Source organism: Trichechus manatus, unplaced genomic scaffold, assembly GCF_000243295.1.
Source record: "Trichechus manatus latirostris isolate Lorelei unplaced genomic scaffold, TriManLat1.0 scaffold00037, whole genome shotgun sequence".
Lineage (NCBI taxonomy): Eukaryota > Metazoa > Chordata > Mammalia > Sirenia > Trichechidae > Trichechus > Trichechus manatus.
The window spans coordinates 16150629-16162317 of NW_004443973.1; the positions used below are offsets into that span (position 1 = coordinate 16150629).

General features: G+C 40.2%; 1 protein-coding gene across 1 annotated transcript in view; it reads left to right on the forward strand.

The window, feature by feature from the left end:
* STK39 (serine/threonine kinase 39) overlaps nt 1-11689 on the forward strand; it is a 304453-nt gene that overhangs the window by 85712 nt on the left and 207052 nt on the right. The window lies entirely within an intron of this gene.

Genomic DNA, 11689 nt, shown 5'->3' on the forward strand with positions numbered 1-11689 from the left:
TGTGACAGCACACTCCTCCTTTCTACCCCTGATTTCCCATGTCTATTCAACCAGCTTCTGACCCTCTCTGCCTTCTCATCTCACCTCCAGACAGGAGCTGCCGATTTAGTCTCATGTATCTACTTGAGCTAAGAAGCACACTCTTCACGAGTATCATTTTATGTCCATGGTCCAGTCTAATCTTTCTCTGAAGAGTTGGCCTTGGGAATGGACCAACTGCCACCTTTAAGCCTCAGTTTCCTCATCTGTTAGATGGTGATAATATTGCCCATCCTTTAGGCAGACACAGATTTTTTGTGCGGCTATTAAAGCTTATGCTTCAGGCTCCTGTGAGTGCAACATGTTTTTAGGAGTTTCAGAGTGTTCTAGGTGAAAAGAGGAAGCTAGTTTGCAATCAGGAAGTATTTCTGTGTAAGCATTTTTAGTAATTTGTCTAAAAATATCCTAGAAGAAAGAACCTGAATCTTTAAGCTACAGTGAATTGATAATGATTTTTAAATTCTAAATAAAATATTCATGTTTATACCTAGTTTTGTATTTTTTATTTTAAAGAGATTCCTCTCTCCCCAAATTGTATAAGCTTTGTGTCCCACGAAACCTGTATCCACCCTGCCTATAGGGCTGTTGCAATAAATAAATAAAGGTGCAAAATGTTTATTACAATCAACAAAGTGGGTGATGGGCAGGAACAGACAGTTAAGTGAGAAAGAAAGAAAAGTGATTCTCAAGCATACGAAAATATGCTCAGTCTCACTCATGAACAGAAAAATTCAGATTAAAATGACGTTAAGATGCCGTTTCTCACAAATCCAAAAATTTGACAGCATTCTTTTGGGTAAGGCCTTAGGGAAATAGGCATGTTTATATATTGTTGGTGGTAGTGCAGTGGGGTGGAATCTGATATATCTGTCAGAACTACAGATGCATGGACTGTTTTATCTAGTAGCCCAGTGGTGTGCTGGAGCCAGCTCACAAGATCTGCATGTGTACATGTTTTCCTAGCTCTGTGTTCAGTGAATTCATGTGGGGAGCTTGAAATCAGCCATGGTGGGAGTATTTACACTATGGAAATCAGCAGATGTTACAATCAGGGCCTTATTTGAGGGGGAGCTGGTTGTTAAACATTTACTAGCGCGCTACTGCAGCCACCTCATTACAGAGAATCTGTCCTCCAGGTATCCCTGTGCATGCTTGGAATGACATGTGTACAAGGTTATTTATTGGAACATTGTGATAGCAAAAGTTTGGAAATAACTCAAGTGTCCCTGTGAACATATGGTGTATCCACACCATGGCATACCTACCAGCTGTAAAGGAGAAGAAGCTCTCTATTCACTGACATGCAAAAAAATCTTCAGGATACGTGGTTAAATGGATCAAACAAGTTGGAGAACAATATATGTACCACTTTTTTTGTGAAAGAAATGGGGAGAAATAAAAATATGTTGTCTATATGCACGTATACACCAAGAAGTAGTGGAAGCATAATCAAGTGGAAATGAGACTATTTAATGTATGCCTTTTACAACATTTTGAAGTTTGAGCTAGGTAAAAGGATGACCCAGTTAAAAAAAATTAAAATGACTCAATAAATTTAATAAACTCTCAATAAGTGAAAGCTATTTTTAAACCTTTTATTATGAAAAATTAAAACATAGCTCTAAGTCGAGAGGAGTAGGATGAACCTTCATGGTCCCATCACCAGCTTCAGTAATTATCAGTCTTTGTCCATTCTTGATTCATCTATCCCCTTCTTGCCTACTTTGGTGGCTCTTATTAGAATAGTTATAAGTGCTGAAGTTTGTTCTTGAGCTGTCTAAGTAAATGCCTTATATGCACATCTTGCCCTAACTCTAGGGATTTGGTCCTTACCCCATAGGCGAGGGACAGTTTGAAAAAACACTTCAACTAAACAATGGACAGCTGAAAAAAGGAGGCAAAAGCTTCACACTGTCTAGTCCCAGAGTTGTGTAGGTGCTAAGCGTACAGGCTCTGGAATTAGCTGGCTTGGTTAAAATTCTCACTAGTACCCAGTTGCGATTGAGTTGATTCCGACTCGTGGTAACACCACGTATGTCAGAGTAGAGCTGTGCTCCGTAGGGTTTTCATTTGCTGATTTTTTTGAAAGCAGATTGCCAGGCCTTCCTTCTGAGGTGCTTCTGGGTAGACTCAAGCCACCAAGCTTTTAGTTAACAGCCAAGCACAATAACCATTTGTACTACCCAGGGACTCCTTGAAATTCTCAGGCCACTATTTATTAGCTCTGTTACCTTGGGCAAGTTACTGACCCTCTTTGAGACTCAGTTTCCTTATATATAAAACGGGGATAAAAGTATAACTTTTTTTTTAATTCATCTTTCTTTTGTGAAATCAAATGAGGCTGTTCCTATCCAGTGATCATTACAACAGTAGGCACACAATAAATATCATTTAACAGCTACTGTTATACTGTGGCTGCTGCTACTACTGCTATTACTACTATTACTACTGTTACTGCTGTTACTGCAGCTAACAAAATCATACCCACTCTCCCTTGCACTGCTTGGAAAGCATGTGAATCTCAAATTTGTCTTGGAAGAGGTTCAGCTCTCAGGCTCTCAGATTTATGAATTATAAAAAGGTAACACTTATTAATTATGGAACTTGGAAGTTGTCATTAATCTTGCTCTAAGCTGATAAGGAAGTATAACTAATTTTCTCTGTTCTATGATGAAATGATCATTTCCAACTAAGAGGGTCAAAATCAAATGAGAAGGCAGGTTAGCCCCTGCCTTATTCTGCCACTTGGTGCTGTGCCAACCACCTAATCCAGTTATACTTGTCAGAGTAATGATTTGAGCTCCTTTGTTGGGCTTTTGGAACACATTGCCCTTTTCTTTTTCTCAGTTTGGATCCTCTGAGGTAAGAGTTCCTGACACTTTCATTCCCTCTTGGGCCTTTGGGTTTTTTCCTCGCTATGGTGGTGGTGTTGAGTGTAACCCAGTCTGTGGTTGCACTGTGGGGGCGGCTGTGCTCAGAAAGGCACATTCAGAAAGCAACCGCACGGGCTGCCGTGAGCATTAAATGAGTCAGTCTGTAAAGTGCCTAGAACAGGGCGTAGCACATAGTGAGGACTTTGTGTTATAGCCATTTCAGGGTTTTCTTGGCCTTCTTTTAGCATATGTGACTTCATGCTTTTGTAGTAATACAAGCTGGAGTTGCCATTTCCTGGGTGTGTAATGGTGGGTTAACAGACATTTAAGTGTGCAGTTTCTGCACCTCCGGACCTATAGCTTCCTAGAATTCACATTTAATTTTCTGCATATCCTCTGACTCAAGCACAGCATTGAAGTCACATAATATTTAAAACTTAACATTTTTACACTTTTAACTATAAAATGAGGATATTGCCTTAAAAACAAACAAACAAAAAAAGCTTTTCAGTGTTTCCTTGGAACAGGTAAATGCTACTGGTATCCCTATTTTATAGGAGATTGCCTTGCTTGGTCATGCAGCTGGTCCTGGACAGAACAAAAACTAGGACCAGGAGCTTTTGGGTCCTCACTCCAGGGAGGTGAGAAGACACTTTGCAGGTGTCTTTGTCCAGTGGGTGAAATAGGGGAGGTGAGAAAGGGCAGAAGGCAGAGACAGCAACAGCAGGAGCTAGACTGTCTCATTTTGTTGCCACCTGTTCTGTTTGGACAAGGAATACATTGCTTTTAGCTGGACTGCTTTTGCCCTTTCCCCTTTATATTTCTACCCCTTATATCCTGTTTCTTGAAATAAAAGTTAAGCAGGGGAGAAGTTGGCATTTATTTGTTTGAATGCACTGTGCATTTTTCTCTCTTGAGAGTATTATTATGAGCATTATTTTAAAAATAAAAAGATATTTTTGCTATCCTTGTAGAAAGCATAATTTTTATTTGAAAAAAAAAAATCACTCTCCCTACCATAGATATAAACTCCCTGTGTCAGAACTTCATATCAGAAAAGGGAAGATCAGGCAGCCTGGTCCAGACCATGAGAAACCTGTGAGAGACCACACAGTTTACAATTGTGGTGAATAAGACAAATATGCTTGCTTCTCTTTACAAACAGTCCAGATTCTGTGGAAATTATATCAGTTTTTATTGGCTGTAGATATAAAACCAATAATTAACGTGTACTGTGTGCTTCTTGTGTGCCAGGCCAGATTTCAGGTGCTGAACACGTCTTGACTCATTCAGTCCTCAGCTCCATGAGGAAGGTACTATTGTTATGATGCCCATTTTACAGACGAGACACTAAGGTACAGGGTGGGGAAGTAAATCGCCCAGGTCACTTGTGGACTAAGCAGTGAAGCCGGGATTCCGATTCAGGCAGTCTGGCTCCAGAGCCCATGAGTCCACATCTATGGGAATTCTTGGGGGAGGGCCCTCAATTTGGATTTACGTGGTCTCAGTTTTGGTTGGAATACTAATAGCAATCGCTTTGCAAATAAAAATAATCTTTTCCTTAACTAGCTCTTCTACATCTCTATATAAATTGATTCCATTTTGGGAAAAGGAACAGATTCATCACCTTCCAGTTCACTCCTTCAAGTTGAAACACATAGCATCACTGATGAGATTTTAGGGGATTAGGGAAAACAATCATTTTAGACCTCATTGGGTGTAGAATTAAGCTCAGTAGTGACACCGCACTCTGACTAGACTGGAAAAATTCAAATTTGATGTAGTGAATTAAAACCTGAAGAGTGCCTTAAAAAAAACAAGAACAAAAAACCTAGTTGCCGTTGAGTCGACTCTGACTCATGGCGATCCTGCACGTATCAGAGTAGAACTGCATCCATAGGGTTTTCAATGGCTGATTTACTCAGGATTAAAAAAATAAAAGCTAAATTTTTTTTATTATATCCTCTGTGCATAGAGGACCTGTATGCTTGACTTCCTGATAATAAACTTGGATAGGATGTTTTAGTAAATATAATAATTTTTATTACAGTATGTTCTAGAAGGATGAGTGGCTGTTTGAAAGTTATGCTCTTCCCTTGGCATAGCATTTTATTTCCTAATTTAATGCTCTGTCATGTTGTCAGGAAATGCTTAGTACTCTGAGGAGTGACTAAGCCTGTTTGTCCGGAATTAATGAGAGATACTATTCTAAGCAAGCAAAAATTCATATAAAACAGGTTACCTTGGGGTGGTCACTTCAAATACACATTTTTTCGAGGATTCTTTTAAATAGTGACCACTTTTAATGTGCTATAAAAATGTTGATGTCTAAACATTTGAATTGTGAAGAACTTTCTAGAAGCATACATATAATACAGTAATTATAATAGTGTATACATATGATACATACTATAAAATACAATAAATACAATATATACATATAATACAGAAATTATGTAAGGTAGAGCTAATGCTGATTTCCACTTTTGCATTTTGAGAGTGTATGTATGTGTGTGAGTGTGACTTTCTCATCCCTATTTTTGTATGAGAGAAATCAAATTTGGTATAGTGCTAAGGCAGCCTAGAACTCTAGAAAAGTTATCACACAAGTCTCAGTGTATCTGGGCTCATCCAAATTAAGCTCGTGCCCTAGGTTTTTCACTCTTGAAGGCACAGTGGTAGGATTTGGGGTAGCATCTCTATTTTCTGAGAGGTGAATTATATCCTAAAATAGGCTTTGAGTATGTTTTCAGCTTCAGTCTCTCTGTCTTGAACGCTGAAAGTCCTGTGAGGAAAACTTCTGCCAGGAAGATATGCAGCTAGACTTTACTTGCCTTCAGTGCTCCGATATTACCCTCAAGGAGCCAGAGGAAGGTGTGCAAAGTAGTTGAGTTTTTACACCTGAGCTGCCAAAAGGTATTTCTCCTGTGGTAGGGAAGAGAGGTAACATGGACTCCTGATATGCACCAGAGACAGCCACTGCTAAGTATCTGAAAGCTCTGAAAGCCCCTGAGGCATCCGACTCAGGAAGTGATGATGTCATTGCATTCACCACTGCCTGGGCTGGGAGTGAAAGGGCTCTGACACTAGACTGACTTGTTTCAAACTCTGGCACTGGTTTCTTGCCATGTAACAAAGTTATTTAACCTCTCTGGGCCTCAGTTTTTCACATCTATATCACAGGAAAATACTAGAGGGTTAACGGAGTTAAAACGCTTTCCATTTTAGAATTAATTAGCTCATATTGTTTTTCTGTTGCAATGGGGATGGTACTGTTTAATTATTTAGGGCATTGCCCTGGTGGTGCAGTGGTTAAGCGCTTGGTTGCGAACTGAAAGGTTGGCGGTTCGAACTGTGGGAGAAAGATGTGACAGTCTACTTTTGTAAAGATTACAGCCTAGGAAACCCTAGGGGGCAGTTCTACTCTGTCCTGTAGGGTTGCTGTGAGTCACAATTGACTCTGTAATGGGTAACATTACCAGGAGGCGCCTAGGGAGGTGAGACTTGACGTATTCCATCTGACCTCCTGCCGTATAATTTTGGTCTTACTCTCCTTACCCCATCAATTTCTCCAGTATTACCAGACTGGAAAAAAAAATCTACAAATGCAGCTCTGACCATATCGTTTCCTTGCATGAAGTTTAAAATAGTTGCTGCTAATATGGCATATGAAAGCCCTGCCTGGCTTTCCAGTCTCACCCACAAATGCTTTTTGCTTTGACTCAAATACTTAAAGCTCCCTGATTTGCTCTTCCTTCATGATCCCCCTTCTTTACCTGGCTAACTTCTTATTTTTCAGGACCCAATTCAAGGCATTCTTTCCTTGAAAAAATTTCTGATCCTTTCCTCCAGTACCCCCACCCTCACTGGGTTAAGTGAGCATCTTACTCTGATGGTGCAAAAGCGCTCTGTACTAGATAGCCTACGATGCTGTATTGAAATTGATGTCAGCTTTTCCCTGTCCACTCCAGACTGTACACTTCTCAGAAGTAGAAACTCTATGTTGTTCGTCTCAATATCCCTGGATAGTCCCTAGCATATGGCAGGTGTTTATAAAACTTTTGGTCAGTGTGATCTGACCTGGAGGCATGCTAGACACCCTGTCTCAGCTGTCTCTGCAAGTTCATATACCTGTCAGTGGCAAAGGATACATATATAAGGCACAGCTGTAAGTCCAGATAATAAGACTATATCAGCTTAACAGATAGGGAGGTGAAAATATTAAAAAAATTTAAATATGTATACTACTGCATATTTTCAAGGCTGAAAATAGTTTTTTAATGATCATTTTTCAGCTCTGATTTTGGGCAAGGTCTGCCTTAGCCAGCTACCGGTTAAATGATTAATAAAGTTAAGGAAATTTAAAGCAGAGAACACAAATTAAGAGATATTGGAGACACCCAGAAAAGAGAGTACATATGTACATTAAAATCTTTTAGATATAAAGTGCTTTATTGTGAGCCAGAATATTTGTTTTGAGTTTCAAGAACAGTTTATGTGAATTATGGTTAACAAATCATGACAAAATTCTCACATATTAATTCTTTTTTAGTTTAAGTAAATACAGACAGTACATTAATGTGCCTTCCTGAGTTTATGGATCTTGACAAATGGTAACATTTGGTGAAACCTAGCATGAATCAGGGATGCAGTCAGTTCTGGAAACTTAATTTTCCATTCCATCTATATACTGTTGGTGAGAAATACTTGGGGAGCTTTTAAGCAGCTTGCAATGCTTTAACAGCTGCTAGCAGTTGTTTGAGCAGCAATTTAAGAAAGTCTTTCTGGGTGAACTCAATGGGGGAGAATCACTTTGCTCTACCCCCTCCCCGGCCCCCTACTGGAATTTTTCCTCAGCTGTGAATGGGGGACAGGGTTGAGCTTCAAGGAAGGGTGTCTAGGAGGGCATGAGGCAGATGGGAGCGAATCTTCCTTCGTCTCTCCCTTCCTTCCTTTCTTCCTGCTTTCCTTTTTTCCTCCCTTTAAGGCCCTGCAGCATCATTCTTAAATTTTATCTATTACCAAAAATGGCTGAGGTCTGGAAAAAACAAGAGTTTTTAAACTGAAAGCAGAGCAATTCAATTCATTTTTATGCTTGATCATTTTTCATTTACTTTTCTGTTTCCCAGAACCCCTCTTCATTATAACCTGTTCTTCCTTGGTAAAAAAGTGAGCATTAGGTGTTTGGGTTTCGTGTGCTGTAAGTGGTTCGTGGAGAGGTATTTTTTGAGCATCTACCATGTTCCAGACACAGTAAATGCGTCTGAGCTAGTATAGTGTTAAGCAGTGGAGACATCATCTCTACTTTCATGGACATTAAACAGTTAACTATAAAAATGTGTTTTCAAAAAAGTTGTAATTAAGTGTGGAGGGAGTTACGTATTTCTGAGGAATGTAAATTAGCCATAGTAGAACTAGTTTAATAGATTGACCTGGGGATAAATCTTAAATGTGTATTATAAAATATGAATAATTTTTGGTAAGTCAAATCTTACAATTAAGAAAGTTACTGTATATATCATACATCGATTATAGATTTTTAGGAAATTTAAATAGAGTTAACATGCATTTATACTGTATGGAGGAGGCCTGGTGGCACAGTGGTTAAGTGCTCCACTGCTAACTGAAAGGTCGGTGTTTTGAACCTACCAGCCACTCCGTGGGAGAAGGATTTACAGCCTTGGAAACCTTATGGGGCAGTACTACTTTGTCCTACAGGGTTGTTATGAGTTGGAATCGACTCAATGGCAGTGGGTTTCATTTGGGTTTTGGGTAGGCTGTATGGAATATGATTTAGAACTTGATTACATAGAGTACACTTGAGGACACAGAACTTAAGGATTACCTAGTCCCTTGGTCACTAATTTACAACGTTACCAAAACTCAGCCAGCTCCTTTGCTGGCCACAGTTTGTGTCACCTGTAAAATGGAGTTCTTGGGGTCTCAAGTTTCTTTTCAACTCTAAAAACTGTATAACTCTTCAGTACAGAAGAACTCTATAACCCCCATGTCCCTCAACAAACTGCCTTTCTCATAGTTTTCCCCACCTCTGTTAGAGGCAGCTTTCTTGCATACATACCTCACATCTTGTCCTATCTGTCCCCAAATCCTGTTGTTTATTGTTTCACTACCTCCCCTGCTGTCATCCTGGTGCATGCCACCATCAACTCTGGACTATTACAGTAGCCTCCTATGAGGTCCTTCTCTTCTGCCCTTACTCCTCTGAGGTCTCTTCTCTCTACACAGCATCTAGAGAGATGCTGTTAAACTAAATTTCTGTCATACCTTTGCTCAAAACCCTCCAGTGCCTTTCTGTCTCCAAGTGAAAGAATCCTTATAGTGATCCACAAGACCCTACAAGATCTGGACCATCATTATCTCATTGGCTTTATCTCCTGCTTTTTCCTCTCCCTCTCTCCAGTCCAGTTAAACTGGCCTCCTTGCTGTTCCTATAGCCTGCTGTGCATACTCCTGCCTCAGGATCTTTGCATTGGCTCTTCCCTCTGTCTGGAATACTGTTTTCCTTACCTCCTTTAGATCTTGGCTCCAGTCATGTCAATGGGGCTTCCATGGCATCCTGTGGTAAATTGCAACCCCCCCCCCCGCCAATATTCCCTATCCTCTTTTCCTGCTCTATTTTTCTGTATTGTACATACTGTTATTCTATATTAACCAGTTGCCATCAAGTCATTTCCAATTCATGGTGACCTGTATGTGTCAGAGTAGAACTGTGCTCCATAGGGTTTTCAAGGCTGTGACCTTTTGGAAGTAAATCACCAGGCCTTTCTTCTGCAGTGCCTCTGGGTGAGCTCAAACTGCCAACCTTTTGTTTAGTAGCCCAGCAGTTAAACATTGCATCACCCAAGGACTCCAAACTCTGTATAAGTGGTTTTCAAAGTGTGCTCCTAGACCAACAGCAACACCTTGGGAATTTGAAAAACCCATAACCCATTGCTGTAAAGTCGATTCCGACTCATAGCGATCCTACCGGACAGAGTAGAACTGCCCCCATAAGATTTCCAAGGCTGTAATCTCTACCAAAGCATCTTACTCCTACGGAGTAGCTGATGGGTTTGAAGTGCCGACCTTTTGACTAGTAGCTGAGCCACCAGCTGTGCCACCAGGGCTCACTGAGAACTGGATAAAAATGCAAATTATTGTGCCCTCCCACCACCAGACCTGCTGAATCAGAAATCCTGGAGGACTTTTAACAAACCCTCCAGTTGTTCTCATGCGCAATAGAGGCTGAGGATCGTGGCTACGTATTATCCTTAGTTACCTTGTTTATTACCCGTATCATCTTATACCCCCACCTTCCCAGTTTAAAGTCATCTCCGTGAGGGCATGGATTTCTGTTCTGTAGTCCCAGTGCTGACAACTAGTTGGCACACAGTAAGTGCTCACTAAATAATTGTTGGATGGTGTAGTGAACATACAGTAAATTAAAAGAATATTGGGTAATGGACTTTAATGAATGCTCTTCATATGTTAGTAACTCTTCAATGTCAAGAGTTTAAATGTGAAGTTTTCTTTATCACAGATTTAAAATTCTGCCTGTTATTTGAAGATTTTCTTTGCCCTGACTAATCCTTCTCAAAGCTTTGTGGAAATGATATAAATTTTGCTTTAAATACCCGTAGTAACTCAAATGGTGCTATTTTAATAATCTCCCTTAGGGACCATCTCTTTAAAATGTACATATGGGTCATTCTGGTTTCATGGAGGCTTCTGATAGCTGAGCTAGTTGAGTGGGGATTTGTATAAAAAAGACCTCCTGTGGGCATATAAATATTGCATTGGAAATTTAGACTTGTTAATATATGATCTAAGTTGCTTGTGCCTGTCTTTGTGAATATGGCCAGCTGGGAGCCCCTGTTGACTTCAGAAGCATCTTTGGCTTGGGAAATAATAGTACTAGTATAATATACTTGTCTAGTGCTCTCTCTACATCAATTCTATAAATTCAGCAGAACAGGTTTTACAGATGACGGGACTGAGGAACACTGAGCAGTTGTTGACTTGTTTAAGATCATCCTGAAGTTTATAAAAGCAGACAGCTCTCAGATCTCAGACTTCAGTCCTTGACTCACTTCCTTACCAGCAGGAACCCCCCTCCTTCAGTACCTTCCTTTCTTCCACATGTAGAGCTTAAATCTGTGCCTTTTGATGATGGTTCAGCTACCCCAGCGCTCAGTTATTTAAGCTGTAAAATAAGGAAAGTTGACAAGCGTTTTTTCAATTACTTATCTTGCAGCAAAATACTTGAATGGCCTTTCATTAAAAAAACATTTGCCATCCAGTCAGTTCTCACTCATGGCATCCCAGTGCATGTCAGAGTAGAACTGTACTCCACAGGGTTTTCAATGATCGATTTTTTGGAAGTAGATCACCAAGCCTTTATTCTGAGGTGCCTCTGGGTAGACTTGAACATCCAACCATTTGGTTACTAGCCAAGCATGTCAACTGTTTGCACCACCCAGGGACTCTGGCCCTTCATTAGTCTCAGTGATGTTCCTATTTTTTTATTTTTTCCCATGTAAAAATTTATACATGCATTGTTATGTGACTCTAATTGCTCTCCCCATACTATGACAGCACACTCCTCCTTTACACCCGATTCCCCGTGTCCATTCAACCAGCTCGTAACTCTCTCTGCCTTCCCATCTCACCTCTGGACAGAAGCTGCCCATTTAGTCTCTTGTATCTACTTGAGCTAAGAGGCACACTCCTCACGAGTATCACTTTATGTCCCACAGTCCAGTCCAATCCCTGTCTGA